Below are 9,676 nucleotides of genomic sequence, written 5' to 3' on the forward strand. Positions count from 1 at the left end.
TTTTGACAAGAACACTGGCAACATGAACCAACAGGGTTGTTTAGCCGTGCTGCAAACGACAGGAAACGTGTCGTCATCGCCATTGAAACTCACCTTTTCAGAGAACGTCATGATGTGGAGGAGGGGGTAGAGTTCAACAAGTTCACATGGGGCACTGCTGTTTTTTGTTTTTTTTGAGGTTATCGTTTAGTTTGGTAACGCAAAGCACAAAAAAAGGGTTAGGAAAGAACGAAAGTAGTCTTTGTTTTCAGGCTATACATAATAGATTGGATGTGAGTGTAACTGAAGAGGAGCATTGCAGAATTCACTCAGTCCAATGATAGTGAAAATCAAACCAAGCATAAAGCACTACATTGTAAAAAGTACATTTTCAAAAAAATAGATAGCTTCTCTTAAAATAGTGGACTGAGTGGATTTTGGAAAACCCCTTTAAATTAGATGCAGTATGTGTGTAAGTTAATGACCTTTAGGTGGGGGTCGTATTATGGGACCCATTACTGACATGTTGTCAGCAGTGGTGTGGTTGCATTGTAGTGGGTATACTCTGCTGTATATGGGCTAGAATCTGCCTTTGGGGTGGGGGGGTCAGTATCATAGTGGGGGTCTTGGCGACTTCCCCCAGGGCATCTACAACCTCATTTCCTGTATTCGGATACAATTGTATGCACCAATTTATGGTGGAAATACCTTCATTTAGCCTATGTGAAGAAGAAAAACACTGTATGTTGCTGGTTGTCATATGGCATTTTTAAGCGGGTATGTGGAAATCCTGGAGCTTTCTTAGTGGGTAAACTGCGTATACCTGCGTGTCACGTAGACTACACCACTGGTTCTCAGAGTATATAGATTGTATAGATTTGATGCCTTCAGCACACATCAACTCTTGTTGTAGCCATGGAAACACAGTCTTTGTGGGCTAAATATAGTGACAACAGCCCCTGAAGTTGATAAAACACAATGAATATCATTCAGCTTGAACAGAGAACCTTCATTTTTCAATCAGATAAGTGGAAGGACTCACACTGCTCTCTGAATTAATGCTCATTAATTCAGATTAAATTTACGAACACACAGTCCAGGACTAAGAACATAGATTATTGAAGAATCCTGCTGTAGAATAACAGTTTTTTATGTGGTAAATGAAAAACAACACTGTTAATACCTAACATAACCACAGTTACTCTTTGTTTGGTGTTGAATATGAAATAAAAAAGGGGCAGTAGTATAACTCTTAATGTGCCTAAAGCGATTTCACATATTTATTAGTATCATTTTCAGTTTATAAAGTTTACGAAGAGTTCATACTACATCAGTGATTTAAAACTGAGATCCAACCACCCATAAGATGAGCAATGAGGGAAATCACTATACAAATCCCACCTCGGCTATAAATGTCCCCGCGGATTGGTGCCATAAATGTGAGTATTTGGGAGTGAGAGTGAAGTGGTTGTACACGGTCTCTCCAAAGCCACAATGAGATTAGTGTCAATCGGCAGCATTAATCCCAGGAGTCTCAGTAGCAGCCCCATGCTGGCCCACCGTTTGCCGAGGAAAACACCACAGGGAGACTGAAGGGAGTGAGCTAGAGCGACTTAACCAAATAATGGATTAATCAGATACAGCCATAGGAGGAGATGTCTTTTTGCATAATATGTAAAGCTGCAAAATCAGTGATACAATAGTGTCAGATGGGGCAGGCTGAGTGATGTCATGGAGCAAGGTTTAGTAAAATGCTGTTTTTTTAATTAGGGTTCAGTTTGGAAGGGAGTGACCCTAAAACAGACTTAATAACCCAATTGAAAAAAAATACTTTGAACACCCAGACATGGTAGTTTTTACATTTGGGATCTGTGGCCTGTCGGTATCTCTTTTATTAATAATTTTTTTTAGATATTTATTTATTTTTGTATTTTTTTGAACCACATCCTGCAACAATTGGGTGATTCGTTTATCAATTGATCATTTGATTGACAGAAAAATAAATGGCAACTAATTTAATTATGGATTTATCGTTTTAGTCATTTTCAAGCAATAATGCAAACAACTACTTATTTCCTCTTCTCTGATGTGAAGACTTGCTGCTTTTCCTCCTCATGCATGAAATATCTTTGGGTTTTGGAGTGGTGGTCGAATAAAACAACCCTTTTGACATCCCCTTCAGTTGTAGGAAATCATAACAGCCATTTTCCCACTATTTTATGGTAATTTATAGGTCAGATTTATTGATAATGAAAATTATTAGTGCCAGCCCTATTGGCATCTATGTAGTTTATGTGTCTTGAGTTTAGGTTTTTGCTCAAGTAGCACTAATTACTATTCAACATGTTAACATTAGTTTTCTGAAAAGGACCATAACATTTGGATTGAAAACTCATGGGAAAATGTTTAGGGTTAGTTGATTTTGATATTGGACAATTGTAAGATTGGATGGTTATGGAAAGACATTTTGAGCCAGTGTTGGTGACCCACACATTAGAAACACACCTATCTGTTTTTTCAGAGATGCTTTTTTTTTCTCGCAAAGCAGTAACTCTTTCGCCTCTCTCTTCTGCAAAAACTTCATCCTACCCACTGATTCCCCACCAGAGAGATCCCCAAGCTCCCGTCCCCTCCCTTCCCCTCCGACGTTGGTACGATCCAAAAGCCCAGCGGTTTGTTTGCTTGGGAAAGGAGAATATCCTCTGAGGTCAAGTCAAACAGGATGTGCTAGAGTGTGGTCCTTCACTCCTATTGGCTCTTTGTAATAACGCTCTCAGTGGGGCTGACACACACATACACACAAACATGTAGGAACGTGTGCGCGTGTGTATGTCTGAAGTCTGAAATAGCATACCGAACAACCACAAACTTAGTTTTGTGAAATGCCTATTTGACAGGCCTTCCAGTTCTATTTACCTTAAAAGGGGAGTTTGTGATTAAAGCAGCGTGCCCAGAGCAGGCTTGTTTGAATAAGTTGTTGCGTTGGGAAAATGTCAAACACTAAAACTAATAAACAGTAACTGCTGCAGATGAAGACACCGCTTAGTGAGAGCGGGAGCAGTACGCACCGCAACCAGGGGAATTGCTGCATCAGCAACCGGTCGTGGCGTACTCGTCTGCGGATTCTTTTCTTAGTTAATCAACAATCCTGGAAATGTTTGTTAATTCCAGTGTATCCAAGCAAACATGAGATTTTGTTATTTTTTGAAGCATGCCCTGAACTGTGAAGACCCCAGAAATTCTTTCACCCACTTCAGGTTGAGAGCTAACAGTGTAGGAGAAAGAAAGAACAAGCAAATTCCAATTGTTTATTTGTTGGTGTGGTCTGTAGTTTCGCTGATGAAGCATCGAAGCATCATTGATGCTTACTATTTGCCAGATTATCTAAAAGATGTTTCAGTCATAACATTGGGTAAAGCCAAAGAGTTGATAAAAACCACAGAATCCAATAGTGCTTTAATGTGAACTAAAAATGAAGTTTATACTATTCAAGAATGATATAATGCTTCAGTCATCCAAATTTCAAAATGCAATGCACGGTTGTCTGGCCTTATTGTGAAATTTTCAAGTTTAATAAATAGATAATGAATAATCGGACATCAGAACAAACAGGGAGACCAATCTAGAGTCCTCATAACTACTTTAATTACCCTGATGCCATATTGTGTTTACATGCACACAGAAACGGGTCTGACTTGGGTTGAGTTGTTTATAGATGTCAACACCCAACTGACATGTTTCCTTTATACATCTCTCGGTGCTTTAATCATCGATACAGACCGAACAGTATACATGGCGCATGTATGCAAGACGTGCATCTTCATCACTTTTTTTTTCTCAATCAGGAATATCAATTAGCATCTTTAATTGGATGGAACTGTTAAGTACACCGTGTTAAATGGTTACCATGTGGCGCCTGAAGGCAAAATAGTCACACTTTGCCCTGCCCGTGGATTGTCTGCAACATAGGACCCGAGGTGTGGTGGGCAAAGGATACAATTTAATGTAGGATTACAGTAATCTGATCACATAAAGCATGAATGAAAGTCATAGTGTAAAAAATACTTATCCGATACTTTTAAAGTTACAGTTAATGTTGCGTTTTAAATATGTCCTTCACTGCATGTGCATTTAGATCCAATCTAATTTTTAATTTAATTTACTTTTATGTAATAGTTTTGAAGTCAAGGCAGTTAGGCAACGCGAGGTAGATGCCAGATAGGATACGTAGCTGTAAACACAAAGCAGTTGGATCTCATTCAGAGCAGTTTACAGAGGTTCAGGGTGGTTGCAGACATTGCTCCTGCATGTTGTCATTTAGCTCAGGTAAACTTTCTTTCTGTTTGCAGTCCCACACCTACAGTGTTCTGCTGGAGTTCAACAGATGTCGTTACTATGTAAGTAAAAGGTTATTTATGTTATTTAAAGGTTATTGGCATTAAGAGTCAGGAACAAATGCGGGGGCACTGTATTGGGCATTTGACTGATATGACATGTGAATATGAGGACACAGTTTAGTGACAAGAAGTGAAAATGTGTCCCTTTTTGGAGACAAAGGAAGGGGATATTAAAGAGGAGGTATGGGTCTATTAGGACATCCTAATAGGAGGCCAATGGCTAGGAAATTGAATCAATTAGGAAGAAGAGGTCAGAGGAAATGACCTCAGGGTCAGTGAACCCCACCTCGTATAGTCACAGGAAGTGCTCTGTCACGTTGAAACGAGCAGATCTTAATGCAAAGCTTACATTAACGTATTTAGTTTGGTCTAAATGGATGGTCCAGCCTTCCTAATAAAGTTTTACACCCCAAAGATCATCTTTTTTTCATGTACACGCTGACACATTTTAGAGGGGGCTTTTGACCTGCTTGCGGGACTGTGGTGTAATGTAAAACTAGGCATGCACAATAATTTAAGTTTTCATTTTCATTGCAAAATTAACTACCCCAATAAACACTTTTCAAAAGGCTGCCACATTTCGCGATTAACACTCTGAGATTCTTTGTGTTAGTTGAAAGAAAATATCAGTAGAAAACTGCCAACAAAAAATTTGGAAACGTCAAAATGTGGTCTATATCCACTTCCGGGATTGTTCCGTTGCCAATGGAAATTCCGCTGGATTTCACTCTTTTCGGTCGGATGTCTGTTACCTTCCACTTTCTTTATGTTGGCACTTTAAACTCTGCTCAATATATGAGGACTATAGTTACCTGGTCCTCAGATCTCTGCAGGGTAAATCCAGACAGTTAGCCTTTCCAGACTATCTGTCCAATCTGAGTTTTCTGTTGCACGACTAAAACAACTTTTGAACATGCACACTTTCTACCAAAACAAGTTCCTTCCTGAGGCTATTTTGCAGCGGCACCGTGGCTCTGCCCGGTGCTTAGCTCCACCCATGACACTTGTGATTGGTTTAAAGAAAAGCCAATAAACCACAGCACGTTTTTCTCCCATCCAAGAATGTTGTGTGGACTAGCCAGACCCTCCTGCACAGCGCAGTGGAGGAAGGTCTGGCAAACATGACAAATGATTTAGTGGTGCTTTTTACATTCAAGTCAATGTTCAATTTGTAAGATAAAAGTTGTTAGGAATGATTTCCTTTTATTTTTATTTTATTTTAGGAAAACACTGAAAGCAGCAGAAATCAATCGTTTATTTTTTACTTTATTGATTGCATATTTTCCCCATATTGCGCTCTATGCAAAACCGTATTACAGCACTTTAGGAAGTGAAAGGAGAATGGAAAGAAAGACTAGACCACTAGCTGGTGGAGTCTGGTCTGCGGTTGAAGGACTCAGCGGCTCCACTTAGGCCTGATTAAATATCAAAAAGCCGCACTTCTTCAGTTTCCTCGAAGTTGCGTAGCCAATAGCAGAGTTGAGGAGCAGATGAGACAAAGGAAGTGTGTAAGGAAAACTATCCTGAGCTACAGCATGAGAGTAATGATAGTTCTGTTTATCTGCGGAGATGGTCCTGAGGTATTTTTGGATGGCTGTTGTTTTTTCCTCCGTAAATTCCAGGTTCCGGCTGTTTTTCCTTCTCCTTGTTCCCAGCCTGTGAATGCAGAGCCGCTTCCTCTCCCTCCTTCCTATTCTGAGCCTCTGATTGCATGGAGGTGGGGGTGGTTAACAGGATAGTGTGTATATGTCTTTGAGAGCAGGAGGGAGCTGTTTGTGTGTGTGTGTGTGTCTGTGTGTGTGTGTGTGTGTGTGTGTGTGTGTGTGTGTGTGTGTGTGTGTGTGTGTGTGTGTGTGTGTGTGTGTTGTAAATCTGAGGAAAGGACTTTTTCAATATGTATTTTTTTCTTCTTCTGTTAGTCGGTTCAAACAAATGAAAGCATGTGTGTCTGAGTGTCTCGGGTGTTGGGTGTGGAGGATGTAACCATTAAAGAGATCAGTGTGTCAACTGTTCCCCAAGTGCTGCTTTCTCCGATCCAGCTGGTGTTGGGAGCTGTGTGTGTGTGTGTGTGTGTGTGTGTGTGTGTGCACTCTATGCCCCACTCGCTCCTCTCAGCAAAGAACAGACAGATGGATTTTTGCTTTAGCAAATGTTGTCTGAGTCTGGCTTCTGATCTAACTGTACGGCAGAATTACTCTGCATCTTTCTCTCTAAATGAACCCGCTGATCTGAACTAGCTGCAGAGGAAAATTTAAATGCATATGAGGACAATAATAAACAATGTATAAATAATCATCACATAAACAATATGCTGCATTGTTGCCTTTTGGTTGCCATGCAATAACACATGTTTCAGCTACAACGCATCATTTTTGGTTACATCATTTATTTGACAGTTTTGGAACAGGGTCCCTGACTGGAGTCTCATCTGCTGAAGCCTTTATTTCTTTTTGCTTTTTTACTAGTTTAGAAACGCTGCACTCTGCAACGTTAGAAACAAGGGGTTGACATCTACATCTGGCTGCAATGTCAAGGAACAAAAAGCTTGTTGGCTTATTTTGTGATTTTCTTCCAACTGGAAATGTTTTCATATTTAGTAGCTGCCACTGCTGTGTGACCCTGGGTCTTGATTGCTAGACGGTATTGTAAACACTTGAAAGAATCAAGTGTTGCGCAGAAACACACATTTCTAATGTAAAACTGTGTGCTTATTGGAATTCTTGAGGCTCTTACGTATCAGTTCAGTCTCTCTGTTTCTGTCCTTTTACAGCACAGAAATAAAGCATGATACATCTCTTCTACTGCATAGCCCAAGTCTGAAGCCGCCACATGATCCGGAGTAAAGCGGCGAGTTACAGCGCAGAGCAACGAGGCAAAGCACAGCAAAGGTATACGTCATCATTGCTTCTTGAAGTGGTTCCCCCCTTGAAATGTCAGTGGCAACAAGGTCAAAGTCTTTGCGGTGAGACTAGCGCTCGGCCTATTTGGGCGGCACCGTTCCCCCCAGAGTACAACAATGGACCATACGGATCATGTGTAGGGGGCTTAACTCTCAGCGAGAAAGAAAGTAATCGTATATCACAAAATGTCAAACTATTCCTTTAAATTATTTGGATTAAAGTTGTACACATTTGGAAAAGGTGACTTGCAAAATCAGGTCAAAGGGGAAAGACAAATTCATGTGTGTGTGTGTGTGTTTGTGTTTGTGTGTGTGTCCTCTGGTCCTATGAATGAACAGCTGCGTGTTGACATAAAAACAAAGGCACACTGCAGCCTGCTCCTTTTGTTTATTGCACAACAAGCCACCCAAACCACCGCCATGTTGGATTTTTTCCTCTGTCGGCAGTTTTTGAGCTGAAGGACCGAGCTTTGCTGTTTAATGTGGAGTGTAAACACACTGACTTGCACATGGTAGCACTGTGCCGAGACTTGTTTCACTGCGGGGGTCTCCCATTTATCTTCTCATTTCTCCAAACTGAGTGTTTTATGCAGCCTGGTTTATCAGAATCTCTGCAGCACGTCCAGAGGAGATGTTTTCCCCTAAAGACAGCACGGTGGCATTTCCCTAGTTTTTCTTTTACAAACATTTGGCATTTATGTGCAGAAAAGTGCACGGTTTGAAAAACTATTGTTTGTCTCTTTCCCATCTATCTCTCGCAGTAAATCTTATATATTTTGCTCTTTGTCTGCTTCCTCTCAGGGACTTTCAGCGTGATTCGGGCCGACAGCTCTGGGCCAACTCTTTTAAATTCCAGTTATATCTAGACGGGACATAGACACTGTGGTATTTGCTGGGGAATATGAAAAATGTTTTTCTTCTCTAAACAGGCAAGAGTTTTCTACTTGAAAAAGATATATTCTTATCTTCTTTCCCATTTGGACGGTTGTCTGGAATTTCCAGCTGAAAGCAAAGTGATAGTGGTATTATCTGTGTTTAGACTATAAAAGTTACGAGGGATATATATTTTTGAGTGTGGCAAAAAACAGACCTCATGTGTGAGTGTGTTTTATTGTATGTAAGTAGACAGGAAGGCCAGAGCTGCTAGGGATAGATGTTTTTGGGCATGTTTGGAGATTATATCTAGCAGAGTTTTATTTGCATGATAACCATTATAGTTAATTAATTAAAAAGTGTGCTACTTTGGCTCTGCTCCATCTCTGTCTGTCCCTCTGTTTTGTTTTCACTCACCACTGAGTCTGAATTAATGTCTCAACCATCACACTATCTAACTTTTACTGTGTATTATGTTGAATATTTCTAATGTATTAAATAACTGCTTAAAGCATTTAAACAAAGTTTTGTGTTGGAGTTTGTATACCTTAATTTTACCTTAAAGATTTTCCTTTTCATTGTTAATGCATATCGGTTGGAAGTACCGTTGACCGGTTTCATTAACTACTAATAATCAGTATTGGCCTTGAAAAGACAGTATTGGTCGATCCCTAAGAGCTAATCCGTCAGGTTACAAATGGATAGAAAGGCAACTCGCCACCGCTTAGGTTTGTTTTGCTGGGATAGAAGGAATTTGTCTTTTCCTGGCCTCATACATCAATATGGCAGATGTTTCCTAAAGGATGGATCATGAGGCCTTTCAAACGGATCCACAAACTACCTTAATTGCTGTTTGTTTTGTCTCCCTCCACCCCCCTTCCCACCTCCCACTCCTGATCTTGCGTCAAACATCTGAGGAGCATTTTCAAGAACACAAAGAAACTCATATCGCCGCTGTATATTTGGCTCTGTGACACACGGGGAACTGGGGGTATTGTTTCCAAGCTTTTATCCATCTCTTATTTGATCTCCTCTCCCATCCACAGTCCAAAATGTGCTCCAGCACATTTGAACTGAGCAGTGAATCCCATTCATGGTGTTTTTCCATGCCTGAGATGGGTATTGGGCGCTGATAGGATATCAAGCACACCTAAGTGCTTCCCTTTCCTCCCTCTCATTATTTTCTTTCCTTTTCTCATCGGCCTCTGCCTCTCTATCAGGCCCCTCACACATGCTCTCTGTCACGTCCTGTAGCGAATAACAGCCCTACCTTCCCAGTCGGCACGGTGATGGCCGCCATAGATCAATCCTCTACATGTTTGCATGATTGATGGAAAGCTTTGAGAAAGATTTACTGTTTTTTGGTAGACAGCAAGATTAGTCACATTTTATCCCTCCAGCCATTATGTTCTCTCTCACTCTCCACCCTTTTCCTTCTAATTCACCCACACAATAACACCTAGACACACTTACGATCTCTCCCCCTCCCCCTCGTTCTTGCTTTCCCATCCCAATGAACTTCACACTG

At 40.7% G+C, this 9,676-nt stretch overlaps 1 long non-coding RNA gene across 1 annotated transcript in view; it reads right to left on the reverse strand.

Annotated features, from left to right (window-relative positions):
* Positions 1-743: 743 nt before the first annotated feature.
* The window catches only part of LOC117961591, a 10,138-nt gene continuing 1,205 nt past the window's right edge, over positions 744-9,676 (reverse strand). The window contains exons 2-3 of the long non-coding RNA XR_004660441.1: positions 5,298-5,300; positions 744-832 (exon numbers count right to left, since the gene is read on the reverse strand). This is a non-coding gene — a long non-coding RNA (uncharacterized LOC117961591). The remainder of the gene's footprint in view (positions 833-5,297; positions 5,301-9,676) is intronic.

This window comes from Etheostoma cragini, chromosome 18 (assembly GCF_013103735.1).
Source record: "Etheostoma cragini isolate CJK2018 chromosome 18, CSU_Ecrag_1.0, whole genome shotgun sequence".
In the NCBI taxonomy this organism is placed as follows: domain Eukaryota; kingdom Metazoa; phylum Chordata; class Actinopteri; order Perciformes; family Percidae; genus Etheostoma; species Etheostoma cragini.